Source organism: Calliphora vicina, chromosome 2 (assembly GCF_958450345.1).
Source record: "Calliphora vicina chromosome 2, idCalVici1.1, whole genome shotgun sequence".
Lineage (NCBI taxonomy): Eukaryota > Metazoa > Arthropoda > Insecta > Diptera > Calliphoridae > Calliphora > Calliphora vicina.
In genome coordinates this window covers 131,502,368-131,530,007 of record NC_088781.1, presented here as the reverse complement: position 1 = coordinate 131,530,007, position 27,640 = coordinate 131,502,368, and the positions used below count along the sequence as shown (strand labels likewise).

The 27,640-nt window shown below is 23.0% G+C and overlaps 1 protein-coding gene across 1 annotated transcript in view; it reads right to left on the bottom strand.

The window, feature by feature from the left end:
* LOC135950315 (uncharacterized) overlaps positions 1-27,640 on the bottom strand; it is a 146,873-nt gene that overhangs the window by 108,402 nt on the left and 10,831 nt on the right. The window contains exon 2 of the mRNA XM_065499854.1: positions 1,311-1,343. The gene's annotated coding sequence lies outside the window, so the exon portion shown is untranslated. The remainder of the gene's footprint in view (positions 1-1,310; positions 1,344-27,640) is intronic.

Here is a 27,640-nt window from a genome sequence, read left to right as displayed (position 1 = left end):
TGTGTCAATTTTTTTTTGTAATAAAATTCCTGAAAATTTTCTTTACATAAGATTATGTCAAGCCAGCAAAATTATCTTAGAGAAAAGTATGTCAAGACAAAATTATATCAAGACATTTTTTTGTAATATAATTCCTGAAAGTTTTTTTTAGCCAAAATTATGTCAAGACAAAAAAATTTTTTTTAAGCTATTATGTCAACAAAGAAAATTTATCAAGACAGAAAAATTTTAGAAAAAAATATGTCATGACATAAAAGAAAATTTTGTCAAGACAGAAACTTTTTTTGTAATAAAATTCGTAAGAATTAATAAAATTCGTAAGAATTTTCTTTAGACAAAATCATGTCAAGACAGTAAAATTGTTTTAGAGTCAAGTATGTCAAACAAAACTGTTTATTTCAAGACATAATAATTTTGTATAGACAAAATTTTCTTTAGATAAGATTATGTCAAGACAGTAAAATTATCTTAGAGAAAAGTATGTCAAGACAAAATTATATCAAGACATTTTTTTGTACTATAATTCCTGAAAGTTTTTTTAGCCAAAATTATGTATGAAGACAGACAAATTTTAGAAAAAACTATGTCATGACATAAAAGAATATTGTGTCAAGACAGAAACTTTTTTAGTAATAAAATTCGTAAGAATTTTCTTTAGACAAAATCATGTCAAGATAGTAAAATGGTTTTAGAGTCAAGTATGTCAAGACAAAAATGTTTATTTTAAGACATAAAAGAAAATTGTGTCAAGACAGAAACTTTTTTTGTAATAAAATTCGTAAGAATTTTCTTTAGACAAAATTATGTCAAGACAGAAAAATTTTCTTTTGGGAATATTATGTCAACAAAGAAAATTTATTTCATGAAAATTTTACAAGACAGAAAAATGTTAAAAAAACTATGTCATGACATTAAATACAGCAACTATTTTTGTAATAAATTTCCCGAAAATGTACTTTAGGCAAAATTTTGACAAGGCAGTTAAATTTATGCAGAGAAAACTTGTCATGACGGAACATTTTTCAAGACAGAAAAATTTTCTTTTGAGAAAATTATGTCAAGACAGAAAAATTTTCTTTTGAGAAAATTATGTCAAGACAGAAAAATTTTCTTTTGAGAAAATTATGTCTTGATGAATATCTCTTAGTAAACATTTTCTTTAGACAAAATTATGTCAAGACATATATATTTCTGTGGAGAAACAAATTATATATTCTTATTAGAAACAAATTATGTCAAGACAAAAATATTTTATATATAGAAAATTAGGTAAAAAGAGATACAAATCTGACTCTTAAGTCTATACTTACGTTTTAGTCCAATTACGATTTAGCCTAAGAAACCTGAAAATACATAAAAAAATCATTCAATTATAATAAAATTAAACATATTTTAAACACAAATTAAATTACAGTAAAATAAATATTTAAATATATAATAGATTTTGTAAATTCAGTTTAACAAATTTAACATTTTTCTACTCTATTATTAAGCTAAAACTTTTCAACACTTTTCCCTAGTAACTAAATGAAATATATAGTACAAATAATACACATATATTTTGGTATTCCTTGTACATATTCCTGTTCACATAAAATTTTATTTCCTTCGAGAAATTATACTTATTTCATTCGCTTTAGTGTTACTCTTCGACCAACCCCACCCCCCTAGAACTATGCTTTTCTTTGCTTAACAAAAACATTTGCCCCCTAAAGTATACTCCTACACTTGATTTTTGGCTTTGTTTCTTTTTATTTCTATTTTATGCCAATAACGTACATATAAAGAATTCTAATTTGTAGGTTTTCATGAAGATAATAAAATTAATTTGTAGCCAGAATGTAATTTTCTACTATTTGCGTAAATAATATTGAATTCATAGCCTGACCTTCAATATTTATTGGCTACTTTTATTGGAAAATTTGTTTTTAGTGGTCTCTAAAGACACGCATATTTATAAATTTGTTTGGTTTTTAATATCATAGAAAATTCCTAAGAGTCCCTTAGTAGCAAACAACATTTTTGATTAATAATTGTAGTCTCTAGTAGTTGCAAATGTAATTAATGTAAAATGAATTTCTTTAGCTCTTTGATGTTTGCTAAGCACACTGAATTTATGGCGTTTTGTGGTGTTTCACTAATATTCGAGAATGACAAATTAATAAGCATACTTTTAGGGTTTAAAATTTCTAATAAACTTTTTGGGTTTCCTTTGGTTTGAGAAGGTAAAGGGTGAAAAATTATTAATTAAAGTAAAACAAATGAAAAATGTTGTAAAAATATCAATGGAGCAAATAACATGACCGAAAATTATTCTATATAATTAGAAAATTATGTCAAGTTAGAAAATTATTCCTTAAAAATTAAACATTTTCTGTTTCAAAAAAATAATTTCAAAACACCAATTTTGTATAAAGAGAAATTAATGTCATGACAGAAATTGTCCTTAACTGCAATTATGTCATTACAGAAATAGTAATTATAAATATTTTTTGAAAGAAAAAATATTTCAAGGCGAAGGAATTTCTTCAGATATATAAGAAACCTTTAGAGAAAAAGTTGTCAAGACAAAAATGATTTAAAAAGGAAATTATGTCAAGAGAGAACATTTTTCAATGCACACAAATTTCCCATAGAAATATAAATTTTACTTTGAGAATATTACGTTAAGGTAGAAAAATATACTTTATATTAAATTAATTGTCAATAAATAAACATCTTTAGAGAAAATTATGCCAAGACAGAAAAATTTTGTTAAAAAATGTCAGGACAAAAAAAAATTGTTTAGAGAAAATTAAATAAATGTCAAGACATAAAAATGTTTAAAGAAATTATCAGAGAATAATTTTTTTAAAGCAGAAAAAATAGTCTTCTTTATAAAAATGTCAACAAAAATATATTTTATTTGTAGAAGATTTATTGAGACTGCAAAAATGTCTTAAGAAAAAATATGTCAATAGAAAAAAATCTTTAAAGAAAATTATGTCAAGACAGAAAAAACTTTTCAACAAAAACTACTAAATTTTGACAAAATGTTTTTAAGAATGACTAAGGGTTTTTAAAAATGTAAATTTTAGCCATTTTAAAAATAGTAGTAGAAATACTACTTTTTTAAAAACATTGAAATTTATTAATTTTTGAAGCAGTATTAGTATTGCTTAAAAATTTATGTTAAGAATATAAAATTTTATGTATTGATTTTTTACTTAGTAGTAAATTATTTGCTACTTTTCTTAAAAAAAGTTGAAAATTTTATATAATTTGTATTTAAAAGTATTAACAATGACTAAATGATTTTAAATAAATAATTTTAAACATTTTTTCAAATAGTAGTAGAAATACTACTTTTTTAAAATATTAAAATTTATTACTTTTGAAGGTAGAATACAATTGAATAAAAATGTTTTACTCAAACATATTAGCGTTCATTAAATTTGCTTTAAGAAGTTACAATTTTGATAATTATTAACTAATTTTGAACAAAAAGTAGAAAATTTTGTTAAACTGTATTAAAAAAATATAGTAGTAGAAATACTACTTTTCCAAAAATTCTAAATTTATTACTTTTTTATTTAAAATATTATAATTTAAAGAATTTACTATAAAACGCTATATTTTTTCTGATTAATTTTATAAAAGGTAGTAAAAAAAATACTACTTTTTAGCAAAAAGTAATAAATTTTATAAAATTTTGTAGAAAACGGATTAAGAACGACTAAGGGATTTTGAAAATGTAAATTTTAGCCATTTTAAAAATAGTAGTAGAAATACTACTTTTTTAAAAACATTGAAATTTATTAATTTTTGAAGCAGTAATAGTATTGCTTAAAAATGTATGTTAAGAATATAAAATTTTATGTATTGATTTTTTACTTAGTAGTAAATTATTTACTACTTTTCTTAAAAAATGTTGAAAATTTTATATAATTTGTATTTAAAATTATTAACAATGACTAGCTTATTTTAAAAAAGTAATTTTTAAAATAGTAGTAGAAATTCTACTTTTTTAAAAACACATTGAAATTTATTACTTTTGAAGGTAGAATACAATTGCTTAAAAATGTTTTACTCAAACATATTAGCATTCATTAAATTTGCTTTAAGAAGTTACAATTTAGATAATTATTAACTAATTTTTTTAAAAAAATAGCAAATTTTGTTAAACTGTATTAAAAATGTAAAGATATAAAAAAAAATAGTAGTAGAAATACTACTTTTTCAAAAATTCTAAATTTATTACTTTTTGATTTAAAATATTATAACTTAAAGAATTTACTATAAAACGCTATATTTTTTCTGATTAATTTTATAAAAGGTAGTAAAATAATTACTAATTTTTAGCAAAAAATAATAATTTTTTTTAAATTTCGTAGAAAATGTATTAAGAATGACTAAGGTATTTTAAAAATTTAAATTTTAGCAATTTTAAAAATAGTAGTAGAAATTCTACTTTTTTAAAAACATTGAAATTTATTAATTTTTGAGGCAGTATTAGTATTGTTTAAATTTGTATGTTAAGAATATAAAATTTTAGGTATTGATTTTCCACTTAGTAGTAAATTATTTGCTACTTTTCTTAAAAAAAGTTGAAAATATAATTTGTATTTAAAAGTATTAACAATGACTAGGTTATTTTAAATAAGTAATTTTTAACAATTTTTAAAATAGTAGTAGAAATTCTACTTTTTTAAAAAATATTGAAATTTATTACTTTTGAAGGTAGAATATTGCTTAAAAATTGCTTAAAAATGTTTTACTAAAACATATTAGCGTTCATTAAATTTGCTTTAGGAAGTTACAATTTAGATAATTATTTACTAATTTTTAACAAAAAGTAGAAAATTTTGTTAAACTGTATTAAAAATGTAAAAATATAAAAAAATAAAAATAGTAGTAGAAATACTACTTTTCCAAAAATTCGTAATTTATTACTTTTTGAGTTAAAATATTATAATTTAAAGAATTTACTATAAAACGCTATGTTTTTTCTGATTAATTTTATAAAAGGTAGTAAAAAAAATACTACTTTTTAGCAAAAGGTAATAAATTTTGTAAAATTTTGTGGAAAATTTATTAAGAATGACTAAGGGATTTTAAAAATTTAAATTTTAGCAATTTTAAAAATAGTAGTAGAAATACTACTTTTTTAAAAAACATTCAAATTTATTAATTTTTGAGGCAGTATTAGTATTGCTAAACTTTGTATGTTAAGAATATAAAATTTTAGGTATTGATTTTCCACTTAGTAGTAAATTATTTGATACTTTTCTTAAAAAAAAGTTGAACATTTTATATAATTTTTATTTAAAAGTATTAACAATGACTAAATGATTTTAAATAAGTAATTTTTAACATTTTAACACTTTTTTTAAATATTATAATTTATTACTATTGAAGGTAGAATACTATTGCTTAAAAATGTTTTACTGAAACATATTAGCGTTCATTAAATTTGCTTTAAGAAGTTACAATTTTGATAATTTTTAACTAATTTTTAACAAAAAGTAGAAAATTTTGTTAAACTGTATTGAAAAAAAAAAATAGTAGTAGAAATACTACTTTTTCAAAAAATCTAAATTTATTACTTTTTGATAGAACAAATTATAATTTAAAGAATTTACCATAAAACGCTATATTTTTTCTGATTAATTTTATAAAAGGTAGTAAAATAATTAATACTTTTTAGCAAAAAGTAATAAATTCTGTAAAATTTTGTGGAAAAAGGGTTAAGAACAACTAGAGATTTTGAAAATATATATTTTAGCAATTTTAAAAATAGTAGTAGAAATACTACTTTTTCTAAAAACATTCAAATTTATTAATTTTTGAGGCAGTATTATTAGTATTGCTTAAATTTGTATGTTAAGAATATAAAATTTTAGGTATTGATTTTCCACTAAGTAGTAAATTATTTGCTACTTTTCTTAAAAAAAGTTGAAAATTTTATATAATTTGTATTTAATAGTATTAACAATGACTAAATGATTTTAAATAAGTAATTTTTAACATTTTTTCCAAATTGTAGTAGAAATACTACTTTTTTAAAAATATTAAAATTTTAAATTTTAACAGTTATTGTTTCATATAACCAATTTATTTTATTAATATTATTTAATTAATAACCATTAGCTATAAATATTAAATTTAAACCCTATTAGTTGCACATACATACATATTTAAAATTGTCTTGCTAAACAGTTTCAATGCCTTTTTTAATGGCTCTCACCAGCATCATCATCATCAACGCCATTATAATTGTATAAATAAGTATGGATACATGCATATGAGACTGCACTGCACTGCTCTCACAATAACAGCAACAACAGCAACAGAAAATAACGGTTATTATAATAATGTACTCGTATGTACTTGCATTCGTATGTACTCGTAAATTGTTGTTCTCTGTAAATGTGGCTGTTATTGCTTTTGCTATTGTTTTATATCACGTTAATGTTGTTGTTGTTGTTTTTGGTTGTTGTTATTGTAACTATGATCATAGAGTAGACTTTGTCAACATAATGTTATGCATGGTTGCATTTTATGTTATGTTGTTGTAATTGTGTATTTAAAGTTTCGATTTAACAACAGAAAAATGAAGAAAAAAAACAATGAATACGTGTGTGTAACCATGTGTGTTGAAGGTGGTGGTGAATGGATGGATGGTTGGGTGGGTGGCTGATACCAGTAACCTTAGCCAGTATGTCAGTCAGTGTAAATAATTGCATGAATTTGTATAAAAGAGTAACCAGTATGCAGATGCATTGTATGGTTTTTTTTTTGGAATTTTATTTTTGTCATACTCTATGGGCTGTCCGTCCGTCCGTCCGTCTGTCGGTTTATCTATATGTTAATGGTAATTGTGGATACATATTTAGTTACATACAAACTTTTTGTTGCTGTACTTCAGATATTGTTAGAGGAGGTTTTGTTGGCAACTACATTTTAAGGTTTTTTTTTTTTTGATTTTACTTAGAGTCTAAGTTAACGAGTTTAGTGAGGGTGGCACACTGGATAAACTGCTAAATCGATTTCCAAAAAATAGAAATCAAAATGGCAAGCAAATAAATAAGGCCTCTAGAATTTAGTTTTTATGCAAGTTTATCTAAAAAATATTTTATTCCTTTGGAAAGTTTTGCTGCCTACAGTTCCACTGTGCATTTATTGCAACTGCATTTCTAGTATTTTTTTTTTTTTTGTTTCTTTCTGTTACCAGTTATGTACCATGTTTAGTGAGGGTGGTTAAATAACTGAATTGGTTGTTAGGTTACACAAAAAAAAAAATACAAAGAAAATTTATAATTTAACTGTATTTTTAAAATGACATGTTTGATATGTTCACCAACTATGCAAATTATTTTTTTTTTCTGTTAAATTTGTTATTGGTTGCTGCACACACTAAAGAGATTTGAAAACAGATGATGTTGCTAATGAAAAAAAATACTGTATAAAGTTTTTTTAAATGCATTTGCAATACCAGGGAATATGATACTACAAAGAGTAGAGGTATCATATTATTATTAGATTTATACAATTTTTCAATAGAAAAAAAAAAAAATGTTAAAAATAAAATACACGGGAAAAAAGAATAAAACAAATAAAATAAAAACAATTTAGAGTGATAAATTCGGTTGTAATGAATATTATATACCCTTCAGCAAAGATAAATATTACAAATATTTTTGGTTGAAAACATTTTTTGTCCAAATTATAGATAAATTGTGTTAAAATGTATTAAAACTTAAAAAAGAGTAAAAAGAAAAATAGTAGTAGAATTGTTACTTTTTCAAAAATTCTAAATTTATTACATTTTGAGTTAAAATATTATAGTTCTGAGAATTTACAATAACACTCTATATTTTTTTTGATGAATTAAATAAAAAGTAGTAAAATAATTACTACTTTTTAACAAAAAGTAATAAATTTTGTAAAATTTTTGAGAAAATGTTTTAAAAACAACTAAATGATTTTAAAAATGTAAATTTTATCAATTTTAAAAATAGTAGTAGAAATACTACTTTTTTCAAAAATTCTAAATTTATTAATTTTTGAGTTTAAATATTATAGTTTAGAGAATTTACAATAACACCCTACATTTTTTTTGATGAATTAGATAATAAGTAGTAAAATAATTACTACTTTTTAACAAAAAGTAATAAATTTTGTAAAATTTTTGAGAAAACTCTTTAAGTACAACTAAAAGATTTTAAAAATGTAAATTTTATCAATTTTAGAAATAGTAGTAGAAATACTACTTTTTTCAAAAATTCTAAATTTATTACTTTTTGAGTTAAAATATTATAGTTCTGAGAATTTACAATAACACTCTACATTTTTTTTGATGAATTAAATAAAAAGTAGTAAAATAATTACTACTTTTTAAGAAAAAGTAATAAATTTTGTAAAATTTTTGAGAAAATGTTTTAAAAACAACTAAAGGATTTTAAAAATGTAAATTTTATCAATTTTAGAAATAGTAGTAGAAATACTACTTTTTTCAAAAATTCTAAATTTATTACTTTACTTTTTGAGTTTAAATATTATATTTTAAAGGATTTACAATAACACGCTAAATTTTGTCTGATTAATTTTTTGAAAGGTAGTAAAATAATTACTACTTTTTAACAAAAAGTACTAAATTTTGTAAAATTTTTGAGAAAACGCTTTAAATACAACTAAAGGATTTTAAAAATGTAAATTTTATCAATTTTAAAAAAAGTAGTAGAAATACTACTTTTTTCAAAAATTCTAAATTTATTACTTTTTGAGTTTAAATATTATATTTTAAAGGATTTACAATAACACGCTACATTTTTTCTGATAAATTTTATAAAAGATAGTAAAATAATTACTACTTTTTAACAAAAAGTACTAGATTTTGTAATATTGTAAAGAAAATGTTTTAAGAACGTCAAAGAGATTTAAAAAATATAAATTTTATCAATTTTAAAAATAGTAGTAGAAATACTACTGTTTTCAAAAATTCTTAATTTATTACTTTTTGAGTTTAAATATTATAGTTTAAAGGATTTACAATAACACGCTACATTTGTTCTGGTAAATTTTATAAAAGGTAGTAAAATAATTACCACTTTTTAACAAAAACTAGTAAATTTTGTAAAATTTTTGAGAAAATGTATTAAGAATGACTAAGGGATTGTAGAAAAGTAATTTTTATCAATTTTAAAAATAGTAGTAGAAATACTACTTTTTTCAAAAATTCTAAATTTATTACTTTTTGAGTTTTAATATTATATTTTAAAGGATTTACAATAACACGATACATCTTTTTTTGATGAATTTTATAAAAGGTAGTAAAATAATTACTACTTTTTAACAAAAAGTAATAAATTTTGTAAAATTTTTGAGAAAATTTTTTAAAAACAACTAAATGATTTTAAAAATGTAAATTTTATCAATTTTAAAAATAGTAGTAGAAATAATACTTTTTTCAAAAATTCTAAATTTATTACTTTTTGAGTTTTAATTTTATAAAAGGTAGTAAAATAATTAATACTTTTTAACAAAAACTACTAAATTTTTTAAAATTTTTGAGAAAAAATATTAAGAATGACTAAGGGATTTTAGAAAAGTAATTTTTAACAATTTTAAAAATAGTAGTAAAAATACTACTTTTTTCAAAAATTCTAAATTTATTACTTTTTGAGTTAAAATATTGTATTTTAAAGTATTTACAATAACACGTTACATTTTTTTTCTGATGAATTTTATAAAAGGTAGTAAAATAATTAGTACTTTTTAACAAAAACTACTAAATTTTTTAAAATTTTTGAGAAAAAATATTAACAATGACTAAGGGATTTTGGAAAAGTAATTTTTAACAATTTTAAAAATAGTAGTAGAAATACTACTTTTTTAAAAAATTCCAAATTTATTACTTTTTGAGTTTAAATATTGTAGTTTAGAGAATTTACAATAACACGCTACATTTGTTCTGATAAATTTTATAAAAGGTAGTAAAATAATGACTACTTTTTAACACAAACTACTAAATTTTGTAAAATTGTTAAGAAAATGTATTAAGAACGTCGAAGAGATTTAAAAAATATAAATTTTATCAATTTTAAAAATAGTAGTAGAAATACTACTTTTTTCAAAAATTCTAAATTTATTACTTTTTGAGTTAAAATATTGTAGTTTAGAGAATTTACAATAACACGCTACATTTGTTCTGATAAATTTTATAAAAGGTAGTAAAATAATAACTACTTTTTACCAAAAACTACTAAATTTTGTAAAATTTTTGAGAAAATGTATTAAGAATGACTAAGGGATTTTAGAAATGTAAATTTTATCAATTTTAAAAATAGTAGTAGAAATACTACTTTTTTCAAAAACTCTAAATTTATTACTTTTTGAGTTTAAATATTATATTTTAAAGGATTTACGATAACACGCTACATTTTTTCTGATAAATTTTATAAAAGGCAGTAAAATAATTACTACTTTTTAACAAAAACTAGTAAATTTTGTAAAATTTTTGAGAAAATATATTAAGAACGACTAAGAGATTTAAGAAATATAAATTTTATCAATTTTAAAAATAGTAGTAGAAATACTACTTTTTTCAAAAATTCTAAATTTATTACTTTTTGAATTAAAATATTATAGTTCTGAGAATTTACTAACACTCTACATTTTTTTTTTGATGATTTAAATAAAAAGTAGTATAATAATTACTACTTTTTAACAAAAATTAATAAATTTTGTAAAATTTTTGAGAAAATGTTTTAAAAACAACTAAAGGATTTTAAAAATGTAAATTTTATCAATTTTAAAAATAGTAGTAGATATACTACTTTCTGCAAAAATTCAAAATTTATTAATTTTTGAGTTAAAATATTATAGTTCTGAGAATTTACAATAACACTCTACATTTTTTTTTGATGAATTAAATAAAAAGTAGTATAATAATTACTACTTTTTCACAAAAAGTAATAAATTTTGTAAAATTTTTGAGAAAATGTTTTAAAAACAACTAAATTATTTTAAAAATGTAAATTTTATCAATTTTAAAAATAGTAGTAGAAATACTACTTTTTCAAAAATTCTAAATTTATTACTTTTTGAGTTTTAATATTATAGTTTAGAGAATTTAAAATAACACGCTACATTTTTTCTGATAAATTTTATAAGAGGTAGTAATGACTACTTTTTAACAAATACTGCAAAATTTTGTAAAATTTTTGAGAAAATGTATTAAGAACGACTAAAGGCTTTTAGAAAAGTAATTTTTAACAATTTTAAAAATAGTAGTAGAAATACAATTTTTTTAAAAACTTGCAAAAATGGTACTTCTGTATTTTATTTCTCTTTAAGTTTATATTATGAGTATGAAATTTGTTGAATTAATTTTGTAATAAGTAGCAAATTATTAAATACTTTTTGCCAAAAAAGTACTAAAAATTTACATTATTTTATTTTTGAATCTAGTTTTGCTTGCCTTTGTGTAAGTTTTTCTTTTTCAGTTCCTAATTGTCCTTCAATTGCAGTACATTGACTGTGGAGGAGGTTTAAAAGTACTTATCGCAAAATAAGTGACTGCATGAAAGAGTGAGTGAGTGGCTTATGTAAATCTATTCATGTGTCTTCTGGTACTCATATGTTTGTAGTTTTTCCCACAGTTTTCTTTTCTGTTTGAATTCCTACATATGTGCCTTGTATCCACTATAATAACTGTTCAACTATAAAATTAGAACACTTATTTAGATTATCAAACCCTCATTATGTATTTGTTTCTTTTGTTAGACAAACAAATGTGTATAAATTTGATAACAACAAATTTATTTTTATCGAAAAGAGGGCGTTACAAACACTTGTCTATGAATAGGAGAAATATTGGTTATTACAGTAATTACATATTTGTGTTATGCATTTAGTAGGTTTATAGGGTTTATTTCTTTTGAAACACAATTTCTTTGTTTGGCTACGCACCTGCTTGTACATAAATGTAATTAAAATAGCAATATTTTAAATGTAAATGACAGCAAGTAAAACAGTACATAAAATTGACATGAAATCATATCAAATAAATCGATCTCTCAAATAAGTGACAACAACAAATATACATATGTACATTATACTCGTATACACTTTTTGTAAGAATATTTCATCATAATGTTTATCACTGCTTATCTTTAAATAAACCATCAGCCAAAATATAAAAATTAGATTAATCAAATCTTCTGAATTTAGGAAAATTTAGTAAATTTTTTTTAAGATTTGTTACAAAATAATTAAATGTGTTTGAGTGATTTTAAAAAGTTTAAATTTATGCTTTTTAAAAATAGTAGTAGAAATACTACCTTTTTTAAAATACATAAATATATTACTTTTTGGGTAAAATGTGATTTAGATGGAAATTTATAACAACTTGCTAAAACTTTTCATACTAATTTTCTAATAAGTACTAAATTATTTACTACTTTTTCACAAAAAGTACTAAATTTTATAAAATTTTCTACGCAAAGTATTAAAAGTGTCTGTGTGATTTTAAAAAAGTAAATTTTAACAATTTTAAATTTAGTAGTAGAAATTCTACTTTTTTAAAAAACCTTTAAAATTATCAGTTTTTGAGGCAGAATATTATTGTTTAAAAAATTTTGTAATAAGAGAATATATTTTTCCATACTAATTTGCTAATAAGTACTAAATTATTTACTACTTTTTCACAAAAAGTACTAAATTTGATAAAATTTTCTACGCAAAGTATTAAAAGTGTCTGTGTGATTTTAAAAACGTAAATTTCAAACATTTTAAAAATAGTAGTAGAAATACTACTTTTTTAAAAAACCTTTAAAATTATCAGTTTTTGAGGCAGAATATTATTGTTTAAAAAATTTATAATAAGAAGAGATATTTTTTCATACTAATTTTCTAATAAGTACTAAATTATTAACTACTTTTTCACAAAAAGTACAAAATTTTGTAAAATGTTTGATGGAAAGTATTAAAAGTGTTTCTGTGATTTTAAAAGTGTAAATTTTAACCATTTTAAAAATAGTAGTAGAAATACTACTTTTTTAAAAACATTAAATTTAATTACTTTTTCATAGCGAAAACCAAATTTACAAATTGAATAACATATTTTCTTCTTCCCTGATATAATCTCTGCACGCATTCATACAAGTTTTTTATTTTTTTCGTAATTGTCCATCAATTGCAGTACATTGACAACAGCCCATAAAACATTTTTAATTAACTATGCAAATCTTTCTGCACAAAAGTTTCTAGAGATTTTGTTAGCTACTTCTTACACAAAAATGTAATTAACATCTTGTATAGATAAAAATAAACTTTTTTTTTCAAAATTTATTTGTCATCATGATGAACATAGACAAGTATCATCATCATCATTATAGAGTTTAACAAACTGTGACATTCCCGTGTTAATCATTACAAAATTACTTACTTTTCTAAAGTAACGTAAAAATACAATTAGAAAACAAGATAAAACACAGAGAAAGAGAGATAAATGTAAATAAAAAGTAAAATGAAGAGGTGTTAGTTAATAGCAAAGAAAAGGTTTTAAAAAAAATATTCAAATCAAAATCAACTAAAACTTTAAATTAGTATCAAAATAAATCAAAATGCTTCTAAAAATCAGTAACAGTTTATAGGATTTTTAAAAATTTACCCAATAAAATTTTCATTAACTTTTATTTTCCTGCACATTTTACTTTTTCAACACAAAATTACCAAATTACAATTACAGAAATTATTTATGGCTGAAATAATAATATAAACGAAATTAATTTATGTCTGAGCATTATTATGCCAACACATTACACACAGTGCACATGGTTGGTTGTGCTGGCTGCTGCCATTAAACAATAACCAACCATTGAAGCTAAAATCAATTTAAGTCAAATTTATGTGCAATTTTTACAGCGACAACCAACGGTGCTGATGGTGAGTGAAGCTGCACTGAATCGGGGAATGATGAAGATGCTGCTACATCCGCATTCGTAATACATTTACTTATACAAACTATTGCTGCAATTGTTTTCAATACTTTTGTGGAACTGGCTGTACGATTTTTAGCGTAAAGTATGAGTTTGTGTATCGACAATAATTTTTTGTTTTTGTTTTATATTTTTTGTTGGTTTATTTATGGCTGACAATTTACAGGAAGCTGCTCAAAATTCAATGTAAGTATGAATTTAATATTCGCACAATTGTTTACAATTTGGCTGATGAAAATTTAAAATATTTTGAAATATTTTCTTCATATGTACAAATTTGTTGACATTTTTCAATAAATAAAAAACTGAAATGATTCTACTCAAGTCCAACTTCAAAACAAATAATTCCTGGAAACTATTTCATCAGAAAATATGAAATAAATAAACGAAATTAAGTATGAAGTATAAAGTATAAAGTATAAAGTATAAAGTATAAAGTATAAAGTATAAAGTATAAAGTATAAAGTATAAAGTATAAAGTATAAAGTATAAAGTATAAAGTATAAAGTATAAAGTATAAAGTATAAAGTATAAAGTATAAAGTATAAAGTATAAAGTATAAAGTATAAAGTATAAAGTATAAAGTATAAAGTATAAAGTATAAAGTATAAAGTATAAAGTATAAAGTATAAAGTATAAAGTATAAAGTATAAAGTATAAAGTATAAAGTATAAAGTATAAAGTATAAAGTATAAAGTATAAAGTATAAAGTATAAAGTATAAAGTATAAAGTATAAAGTATAAAGTATAAAGTATAAAGTATAAAGTATAAAGTATAAAGTATAAAGTATAAAGTATAAAGTATAAAGTATAAAGTATAAAGTATAAAGTATAAAGTATAAAGTATAAAGTATAAAGTATAAAGTATAAAGTATAAAGTATAAAGTATAAAGTATAAAGTATAAAGTATAAAGTATAAAGTATAAAGTATAAAGTATAAAGTATAAAGTATAAAGTATAAAGTATAAAGTATAAAGTATAAAGTATAAAGTATAAAGTATAAAGTATAAAGTATAAAGTATAAAGTATAAAGTATAAAGTATAAAGTATAAAGTATAAAGTATAAAGTATAAAGTATAAAGTATAAAGTATAAAGTATAAAGTATAAAGTATAAAGTATAAAGTATAAAGTATAAAGTATAAAGTATAAAGTATAAAGTATAAAGTATAAAGTATAAAGTATAAAGTATAAAGTATAAAGTATAAAGTATAAAGTATAAAGTATAAAGTATAAAGTATAAAGTATAAAGTATAAAGTATAAAGTATAAAGTATAAAGTATAAAGTATAAAGTATAAAGTATAAAGTATAAAGTATAAAGTATAAAGTATAAAGTATAAAGTATAAAGTATAAAGTATAAAGTATAAAGTATAAAGTATAAAGTATAAAGTATAAAGTATAAAGTATAAAGTATAAAGTATAAAGTATAAAGTATAAAGTATAAAGTATAAAGTATAAAGTATAAAGTATAAAGTATAAAGTATAAAGTATAAAGTATAAAGTATAAAGTATAAAGTATAAAGTATAAAGTATAAAGTATAAAGTATAAAGTATAAAGTATAAAGTATAAAGTATAAAGTATAAAGTATAAAGTATAAAGTATAAAGTATAAAGTATAAAGTATAAAGTATAAAGTATAAAGTATAAAGTATAAAGTATAAAGTATAAAGTATAAAGTATAAAGTATAAAGTATAAAGTATAAAGTATAAAGTATAAAGTATAAAGTATAAAGTATAAAGTATAAAGTATAAAGTATAAAGTATAAAGTATAAAGTATAAAGTATAAAGTATAAAGTATAAAGTATAAAGTATAAAGTATAAAGTATAAAGTATAAAGTATAAAGTATAAAGTATAAAGTATAAAGTATAAAGTATAAAGTATAAAGTATAAAGTATAAAGTATAAAGTATAAAGTATAAAGTATAAAGTATAAAGTATAAAGTATAAAGTATAAAGTATAAAGTATAAAGTATAAAGTATAAAGTATAAAGTATAAAGTATAAAGTATAAAGTATAAAGTATAAAGTATAAAGTATAAAGTATAAAGTATAAAGTATAAAGTATAAAGTATAAAGTATAAAGTATAAAGTATAAAGTATAAAGTATAAAGTATAAAGTATAAAGTATAAAGTATAAAGTATAAAGTATAAAGTATAAAGTATAAAGTATAAAGTATAAAGTATAAAGTATAAAGTATAAAGTATAAAGTATAAAGTATAAAGTATAAAGTGTAAAGTATAAAGTATAAAGTATAAAGTATAAAGTATAAAGTATAAAGTATAAAGTATAAAGTATAAAGTATAAAGTATAAAGTATAAAGTATAAAGTATAAAGTATAAAGTATAAAGTATAAAGTATAAAGTATAAAGTATAAAGTATAAAGTATAAAGTATAAAGTATAAAGTATAAAGTATAAAGTATAAAGTATAAAGTATAAAGTATAAAGTATAAAGTATAAAGTATAAAGTATAAAGTATAAAGTATAAAGTATAAAGTATAAAGTATAAAGTATAAAGTATAAAGTATAAAGTATAAAGTATAAAGTATAAAGTATAAAGTATAAAGTATAAAGTATAAAGTATAAAGTATAAAGTATAAAGTATAAAGTATAAAGTATAAAGTATAAAGTATAAAGTATAAAGTATAAAGTATAAAGTATAAAGTATAAAGTATAAAGTATAAAGTATAAAGTATAAAGTATAAAGTATAAAGTATAAAGTATAAAGTATAAAGTATAAAGCATAAAGTATAAAAGATAGCCCAGATAAATACAAAAATATGTCTGAAAATCGAGGTAGTCTCGTGGTTTTTTGCTTATATTTTTTTTAATTCCAATTTCATCTGAATATATCTATTAGGTGTATGACTTAAAAATGCGGGTGTATGACTTAAAAATGCGGGATATTTTCAAATTTTTATCTTTTATTTTGAAACATTTGTACAATATAAATTTATTCAAAATATTGTCCATTGTTAGCTACGATCTTTCCATATATTTCTGGCAACATATTGATCCGAGCCAAAAGAACTGGACATCTTTTGAAGCTAAGAACTAATCAAGCCAATTTCGGATACTCTGTTCTGAAGTGAAGCGTGTCTCAGAGTGATCGTTCTGCATCGATCGAAACAAATAGTAGTCAGACGGAGCACGGTCTGGACTAAAAAGAGGTTGAGACAAAACTTCCCAATCGCTTCATTCTGAATTCTTTTTAACAGGTATGTTAACAAGTGGCCGAGCGTTGTCCTGATGGAATATTATGTTTTCATGTCTGGCCTCATATTCTGGGTGTATTTCGGCCATTGCTTGCTTTGGTACAGGTTCACCATGATGATCTGGTCATATTTTAGCAGATGATAATAGATAGGACCCTTTTGTTCCCACATAATACAAATAATTAAATTAGTTCCATGAATACTTGGCTTTGGTGTGGATTCGGCTGGTTCACATACGTTCTCTTACGCCATGTGAATTCATTTTTCATCGCAAGTAATGATTCGGTACAAACATGATTTTCTTTTATAACGTTCAAGCATCATTTCGTATGGTACCTAATTCCCCTGCTTTTGAATGAATCCTGCAAACATTTTGAAATTGCTGCTTGAGTAGCTCCCAATGAGTTTTTGAGTTTTAGAACAATCTTCAATTCTTGGTGTTCAAACATTTTTGGATGTCCTGGGCGGTCTTGGTGTCGGTAATAATTTCTCTCGATTTATATCGGGCTTTCTCAGAGATCTCACTTTACGAGTTATTATAGATGGAATCTCATCAAACGAGTTTAAGATAAATTATATTTCTTATCTTCCTATCTTCAAACTTCCAACCCTATCTATTCTTTTGCAGATGACAGCAACATTTGCCATTCATATTCATTCAATTATAAACCTTCATTACTCCTCAAATTTTCTCGCAGTGTCCGCTGCTTTAACCACACACGTTTTTATGCTTGTGTAGGCTTTGGTCACTGTGTTTATTCCTCCTGCGCTCTGTTTGATTTAGAAACCATACATCATTTGGCTCTAATTTGGACGGCTGTAGGTTGGTGTTTGTTTTTCTGAAAACAAAAAAACAACAACAAAAACAAACAGTCTCTGAGGTTGGTTCTGATGTTGGCAGTCATGATGGTGATGTTGCTGATGAAATTTACTAAACTAACAACTCAACAAATAGACTTAAACAGAAAAAGAAAACTAAAGCTTTAACTAAAAAATGCTATAGAAAATAAGAAAAGGAAATTTGAATACCAGGAAAATATGTACTTGAAATTAAAGACAAAACAAAAATCTGAGAGAATTAAGTAAAAATAACATAAATTGTGCCTCAAAATTTAAAATATCCATAAAAGAGTATTGGTTTTTCACAATTTATTGCAAGAAAAAAGCCCATCAACATTATGGAAATTTTATTAGAAAAACAGAACAAAAAAGAAAAATAAATTCAAAATAAACAAAACAAAATATTAATGTCAAATGTGTGATAAAAAAAAAAAAGTTTTCCATCCCGTCTAATGTTTGTTGGCCTGACAACTCTTAGCTGCTGACACTCTCAACCCACTTCTGCAGACATGTCATCACAGCGCCCCCACACACACACACATCGGATGTCATTTGATAATAACGTCAATACTATACCGTAGCAACACTTGGGCAGTACTATGTTACTCTATTACCCAACATTACCATCATTTTCACTTTTTTTTCCAATAAACTTTTTATTTATGAAGTTTTTTTTACAACTTTTTTACACATTAGTTAGTAGATATATAGAAAATCACAAAAAAAGTAATGAAAACTAAAAATATTTATGTGTAAAAAATAGAAACCTCTGACTGTCAAAAGTCTCCACCCACAAAATGCTATGTGCATTTTGCATTTTACATTTTCTATTTTAGTTTTTAGTCTTCTTTGGTTTTTTTGTTCGTATTTATTCAAACAAAACAATATTGCAGCCATCACCAGAGACCGCATTACAATTACAATACACATTTTGTTGAATGTGGCATCTATGTACATAGAAATATCATCAAATAAAAGCGCTTTATGCTTTTGGGGGAGCAAAATAGTTGCACATTTTTCCATTAAAAAATCACAAGTCACAACAATGGTTATGCAAAATTGTCGGTTGCAGAAAAAAAACATAAAAAAAAGAGCAGGGAAAAATGTCATGAGGGTTTCAAAACACTTGAAGGGCAATGCAAATAAGAAAAGTCTTTAACTAAATGAGTGAATAATTACTAAAAAATAAACAAAAATATGGTGTACTAGTTTTAGTACTAAAATCTTGTACACTAACTTTACAGCTTTTTAAAATTTTTTTTTTTAATTTATTAGCGAAATTATTGTTGGTGAAAAAAAATTTTTTTTTTAAAAAAAAAATATTTAATTTATTTGTGAAAAAATTTTATGACATAAAAAATTTGGGTTAAAAATTATTTTTCCCGATTTTGACCCATTGTAGGTCCAACTTACTATGGCCTTATATACATCATTACAATGGACTTTGAAATATCTATCATTAGATGTCCATATTAATGACTTCATAATCCAGATATAGATAAAAAACAAGTAAGAGAGCTATATTCGGCTGTGCCGAATCTTATATACCCTTCACAAAATTATACTTAAAAATAATAATTGTTTTTTAAATATTTTTATTTAAACAAAATTAATTTTTTTTCCAATTTTTTTTTTTAATTTTGTTATAAATCGAGAGAAATTATTACCGACACCAAGACCGCCCAGACCAGCCAAAAACGTATGAAGACCAAGAATTTAAGATTGTTCTAAAACTCAAAAACTCGTTGGGAGCTACTCAAGCAGCAATTTCAAAACGTTTGCAGGATTTATTCAAAAGCAGGGGAATTAGATACCATATGAATGGAAGTCGAAATGATACTGGCACGCTATAAAAGAAAATCATGTTTGCACCGAATCATTACTTGCGATGAAAAATGTATTCCCGCAGCGTAAGAGAACGTATGTGAACCAGCCGAATCCACACCAAAGTCAAGTATTCATGGCGTTAATTTAATTCTTTGTATTATGTGGGAGGAAAAGGGTCCTATCTATTATCATCTGCTAAAATATGACCAGATCATCAAGGTGAACCAATACCAAAGCAAGCAATAGCCGAAAAAAACCCAGATTATGCAGCCAGAAGTGAAAACGTAATATTCCATCAGGACAACGCTCGCCCTCTTGTTGCCATACTAGTACAGGCTTTGCCCTGTCACTACTATCTGTTTCGATCGATGCAGAACAGTCTCTCTGGGATACGCATCACTTCAGAAAAGAGTATCCGAAATTGTATTGATGCGCTCTTGGCCTCAAAAGATGTGCAGTTCTTTTGGCTCGGAATCCAATGGCCAATATTTTGAATAAATTTATATTGTACAAATGTTTCAAAATAAAAGCTAAATAAACATTTGAAAATATACCGCATTTTTAAGTCATACACCTAATAGATATATTCAGATCAAATTGGAATTAAAAAAATAAGCAAAAAATCTTTAATTTTTTTGTACATTATACTTTATACTTTATACTTTATACTTTATACTTTATACTTTATACTTTATACTTTATACTTTATACTTTATACTTTATACTTTATACTTTATACTTTATACTTTATACTTTATACTTTATACTTTATACTTTATACTTTATACTTTATACTTTATACTTTATACTTTATACTTTATACTTTATACTTTATACTTTATACTTTATACTTTATACTTTATACTTTATACTTTATACTTTATACTTTATACTTTATACTTTATACTTTATACTTTATACTTTATACTTTATACTTTATACTTTATACTTTATACTTTATACTTTATACTTTATACTTTATACTTTATACTTTATACTTTATACTTTATACTTTATACTTTATACTTTATACTTTATACTTTATACTTTATACTTTATACTTTATACTTTATACTTTATACTTTATACTTTATACTTTATACTTTATACTTTATACTTTATACTTTATACTTTATACTTTATACTTTATACTTTATACTTTATACTTTATACTTTATACTTTATACTTTATACTTTATACTTTATACTTTATACTTTATACTTTATACTTTATACTTTATACTTTATACTTTATACTTTATACTTTATACTTTATACTTTATACTTTATACTTTATACTTTATACTTTATACTTTATACTTTATACTTTATACTTTATGCTTTATAATCTATATGGTTTCAAACTGTAAATTTGTTCTACATATTTATTTCACATTTTGCCAAAAAACAGTTTTCAAAAATTATTTCCCTTAAACTTGTGTTGCTGGTGAAGAATTATTTATTTTATTTATTAAAAAAAATTTCAAAAATTTTGTTTATATGAAAAAAAAAGTTTCAAAATATTTTAAATCGGCCAAATTGTTTACATTTTAACATTGAATTTTCAGAAGCTTCCTGTTTATCTGGAAATTTTAATTTAAGGCAAAAAATTATGAGATTTTCTAGAATCTATTTGTGACAGATCAGTGTAAATAGAATTTGTGGTCCAATTTTTTAAAAGTAAAATTCTAGAGAATAAACATGTTTTATTAATATAAATTTCCACGAATGGATATTGCTAAATAGACTTTTTAATTATAAATTTTAAACTATTTTGTTTCCTAACTCACATGTACATATATAAGTCAGAGTCTTTTTACAACATTTTATTGAAATTCTAGGAAAATTTTATTATGTATCTATATTTGTTGTTACAATTTCTCACTAGTTCAAAAATCCATTAAAATTTGCAACAATGATGATGGTTTGTCGTTTTAAAACACCAGCAAATTGATTAAACATTTTGCGAGTATTCAAATGATAAACTGATGGTATTGAAATTTAAATTAAAAATTCATGTCAACCGGTTTTGTTTGTTTTGGAAATTAAAACAATGAAACAGTGGATAATAAAAGTGTAGAGCAATATAAAGTTTTAATTGTTAAACCAATAAAAATATGGCAATTAAAAGTAATTAATACAAATTAAATTAATCTGGGTTTTTTTGATGTGTTTTTGCAAATCCCTCTTTTTACCCTTGTGTGAAAAACCACACAGAAATGATACTTCAATTCAAATTAAATTTATATGAATTTGTTTGATTGGTTTTTTCAAAAACCTCTTTTTATCCTTGTGTGGAAAACCACACAAAATTAATAGTTTTTTTCTGATAAAGAGATGTTCATGAAAGGAAGGTGAAAAACCACACAAAATTGATACTTCAATTCAAATTAAATTGATCTGAATTTGTTTGATTTGTTTATTCAAAAACCTCTTCTTACCCTTGTGTGGAAAACCACACAATATTATTACTTTTTTTCTGATAAAGCGATATTCCTGAAAGGAAGGTTAAATGTTTAAAAAGTAATGCCTAAAATTTCTTAACTAATTGACAATTGAGTACAAACTTAAAATAAAATTCTCATTACTATGACCTTTTTATTTCATTACAGACTGTTTTATCTTTTTCATTATTTTTTGTCATTGAATTAAATCTAACCTTGAATTTTCATTAAAATTTTCCCTATAAATTATAAATAATTTATTTACAATACATACAGATAGCAAATTTAAAATGGCAGCAGACTTTTTTTTTTGTTTGCTGGAAAATTGCTATTTTGCAAACCTTTTAAAAACGAATTGAATTGAGCCATTGTTAATAACAGACAACAGATAAAATAAGCTGCCAAATAGAACAAAACAAAAAAAATGAAAGACATAAAATGCAAATAAATGTTTTATTTATGTTAAACCTGAAAATCCTTTTAGATTACCCAATTTTTCTATAGCATCCCCCCACCACTCTCGCTCACAACCACGAAAAACAAACATGTAATAAATTAACGTAACAAAATAGAGACACAATGAAAGCTGCAGACAAAATGAGGCAGAAGATCTTCAGAATCTATGAAAGTATTAAACAGGGGGCCTAAAGAATCTATGAAAATATTGCTTTGATGGCAGCACAGTGTGGTGAGTTTTGTAAAGGTAGCAAAAGCAACAGTTTTTGCTCAATTATCTTGATGTGTAGTTTAGTGTGGCAGTCAAAAAAAAAAAAACCTCATATCTCTTGAAAATTTTGTAATGGCAGTTGAACAAAAAGATTCAAGATTTTATTGTTTGTTTTTTTTTAAACTAAAATGGCTAAATCATGTTAAATGTTTGGTAACAATGTGTGAAAAGAAGAATTTAAATACAAACAAGTAAGAGAGCTATACTTTAAAACAAAGATTGAAAATTTTTTGCTAAAAAAATTTTTTTGGGAAAAATTTTGTTTAAAAAAAAATATTTTTCCCGAGTTTGACCCACTGTAAGTCCGCACTACTATGACGTTATATACGTCGTTGAAAAGGTCTTTCAAATACCTATCATTAGATATCCATATTGTCTATATTAAAGACTTAGTAATGCAGCTATAGATCAAAACCTAAAATGGGTAAAAAATCGAGGTAGTCCTGGTTTTTTGTTTATATCTCAGCCATTTATGGGCCGATTGTCTCGATTTTAAATAGCAGCTGAACCGGGACTATAGCGGATTTAATGATGTATGAATCAAGTATATAAGTTATTTGGGGGCTACTTAAAGCTGATTTCAACATACAGACGGAGATGGGGCTGCAAATGAAAAATGTAAAAATTACAAATGCAATGACAAACCTTTACCACTAATATTGTAGGGTATAACAAGTCAGTGTGCTATTCTCGTTTGTGACGAATCTAATATTTTCAAGATTTTTTTTAGATTTTAAAAATTAGATCTTAAAAATTTTATTTGAAAATATTTTTCTCTAAATTGGCCCACTGTCTATCCAAATTTTTAAGTTTTGTTAGGTTCATTGGAAAGGCCTTTGAAATACCTTTCATTTGATATATATATTGTCCTTGTTTATTTATTTTATTTTTGTATCTGAGTTATAAACAAGAATACTTCCCATAATCGAGGTAGTCTTAGTTTTTTGCTCATATCTCAGTCATTTATGAACCGATTTGGCTGATTTTTAATAGCGAATTTTCTATGAATATAACTGAGATAATTATACTAATACTGGGTTTGTAGAGTACCTGGGGACTATGGAAAGCTGATTTCTACTAACACATTTTATTAACAAAATGTATAATGATTAGTTTATGCCAATTAGGGGGAAAATACTATTCATTCTGCTATTTAGTATCAAACTTCTAATATATTTGTTAAATATAAGTTAAGAATTTCTTTTAATTCTCTTCATTTATGCCTAATTTACTTTAAATGCCCTTCCTTAACTCTTAATATTGTGGTTTAGTTTTCAAACTATTTTCATTTTAATCAAGTTTTCTTTGTGGCTAAAGAACTAAAATTAAAACAAAACTTATAATATTAAGGTTAAACCTCAAATCTTTTGGGAATTTCTAATAAATAAAAGCAATAATAAACAAAAAGTTTTTCTCTTTTTCAAAGCAATTGAAGAAATAATCAAGTAATTAATAGACAAATAATGAAAGTAATTAAGAAAAATAGAAAACTAATTTAAACGATTTATGGCAAAAAAATATAAAGATTTTGAAAGAACAGCTAAATAAAAAGGGGCAAATAAATCACAAGGTAATATATAAAGAATTTGTAAAAAAGCAGGATCGATCATGTTTGGTTCTTCCAAAAATTATTTTACAAAAATCTTTAAATGCAAAAATTAAAATAGAAATGTTTTTCTCTTATTTTTATTAGCTCACAATTAGTTTTTTTTATTCTAAACGATTTAATTTTAATAAGAGTTTTTTTTTTGTTAAACTTAATTTGCCTTATAAAGATGTTTACTGGTTAAAGCAGTTTTTTTTTAAACAATTTTGCTTAAACAAATAACTCTAAATGAATTAATTACGAGTATTACTTAACCACGACAATTATGGCCAGACACATGTATGGAATAATTTAAAAAAAAAACTTTTGTTAAACCCACATGGGAGAACAATGTAGAAATTTAAAGATTTTTTAAATGTTTTTTGGAAAGAACCGGTAAAACCATTTCAAATCAGTTTAATTTAGATAAGAAAGATATTAATAAATAAACGAAAAATGTACTTTTTGCGTCAATACCTATTGAAATATTTTAGTTAAATAATATTTTTACATGAAAAAGGCACCTTATTACTAATGACTGCCTATCGTGGTAGTTCACTACCCAAAAACTTGCAAGAGGAGTCGAAAGGAAACCGTTTCATCATATTGCTTATGATATTTCAGTTAATTTTTGTGAAAAAGTACTATTTTCTAATATGTACCTAAAATAAAAAAAAAGTATTTTTCAGTTTAAAACATTGCAAAAAGGACCTAAAAGGGCTTTTTTATTATAATTCAAAAAAACATGCAAAAATTATTTTTTTACAAAAAAGTACTTTAAATATTTTGGAAAAAACTAAAATTTTTAATTCAAAACTGAGGTACTTTTATTTGGGGTACTTTTCTAAAGAAATTTTTGCATAGTCTTTTTGTAAATTATAACAAAAAAATTCGTATGTCCCTATTTGCTATGTTTTAAACTAAAAAGTACTTTTTATTATTTTAGGCACATATTTGAAAATAGTACTTTTTCCCAAAAATGTTATGTTTTTTAAATGACTTGCATTAAAACTAGTATTTAGTGCAAAAAGTATTTTCGTGGAAAAAGTACTTTTCAATTAAAAAGGTTTAAACCGAAAAGAATCCCAAAAACAATATTCATTAGAAAATAGTACTTTTTTAAAAAAGTACCTTAAGTACTTTCGGTTTAGAAAATAGTTTAAAAAAATGGTTTAAGTTAAAAATACAATACAAATACATAATATTTATTGCAAAAACAGCTTAAGGCCACCGTAGCTATAGCTTTTCTTTTTATTATTATACTCATAATTTACTTATAAGTTTAATAAATAAATAAATTTATTGCAAAAAAGTACATTTAAAAAAAGTACCATTAACTATGAAATAGTACTTTTCCGTAAAAAGGTAGATTTAAAATTGCTTATGTTAATAAAAAGCTGTAAAAGTAAAATTTTTGGGTAAAATTGAACTTAATGATAAAAGTACTTTTTTTACAAAAAGTACCATTTTGTAAAAGAACTAATTTATAAAATTTACAAACTAGTTTTTGGTTTAGAAAATAATATATAACAAGCAAGAGGGCTATATTCGACTTTGCCGAGTCTTATATAATCTTCACCAAAGTATATTTTAAGAAAAATATCAAACCATTTTTTGGGGAAAAAAAAATTTTGGAGAAAAATTATTTTTGTAAAATAAAAAACTGGGATAAAAAAAGTTTGACATAAATGTTGGTGAAAAAAGATATTTTAGTGAAAAAAAATTTTGGGTGAAAAATAAATGAAAAATCAAGGTAGTGTCGAAGTTAGTCTATATTGGATATATTGCTGTACGAATCATGTATGTAAATTATTTGGGAATTATGGAAGTTAATTTCAACATACAGACGGACAAGGCTATATCGACATCGCTGTATTTAACGATACAGAATGGGGTCGGCAATGAACCATTGGTGAAGGGAAAGAGTTGTGATGGGTATATAAATGGTTTTAATTTAATATAGGTACTTTCCAAAATAACATTTATGGGGAAAAAGTACTTTTCAAAAAATTACCTTGAATTTTTTAGTTAAAAAAGTATTTTTCAGTTCCAAAAAGAGTTTTTTTGAAAAGAAAAAAATATTTGGGGAAAAGTCAAATTTATTGATAAAAGTACTTTTGTACAAAAAGTACCTTTAATATTAAAGTTAAAAAAATGTGATGGGTTTTATTAAATAAAGTAGGTAATACAAAATTCAATAGAAAAAAGTACTAAAGTATCATATTTTTAAAAAGTACTTTTCAAGAAAAAAGCTTATAATAATGCTTTCAACTAGAAATACTTTTTTAAGTAACATTTATTGAAAAAGTACTTTTTTCAAAAATCGAGGTTGTCGTGGTTTTTTCCCTTTTGTGGACCGATTTTGCTGATTTTAAATAGCAAACTTCTCGAAAACATGTCTGACATAATTATTGGAGATTTGTATTCCGAAGATTTCAGTGGTCTTCAGAAAATTGATTTCAACAGACAGACAGACGGACATGGCTTAATCGACTCCGCTATCTATAAGGTTCCAGAATATATATACTTTATAGGGTCGGAAATGAAAAATGTAGAAATTACAAACGGAATGACAAACTTATATATATCCTTCTCACGAAGGTGAAAAGAGTATATATAACGGAGATATGAGCAAAAAACCGGGACAAGCTCGATTTTTAACCCATTTTTGATCTATATCTGGATTACTAAGTCATTAATATAGACAATATGGATATCTAATGATAGATATTTCAAAATCCATTGCAACGATGTAGATAAGGCTATATAGTAAGTTGGACCTACAAGGGGTCAAAATCGGGAAAAATATTTTTTAACCCAATTAAATTTTTTCATAAAAATTTTTTTTTTGTCATACATTTTTTTCCAAAAAAAAAAATTTTAAAAAAAAATTTGGAAAAAACTTTTTTTAAAAAAAAAAAATTTTGAAAAACAATTAAGAAAAAATAAATTTTGTTTACCTAAAAATATTTAAAAAAAATTATTTTAAAGTATAATTTGGTGAAGGGTATATAAGATTCG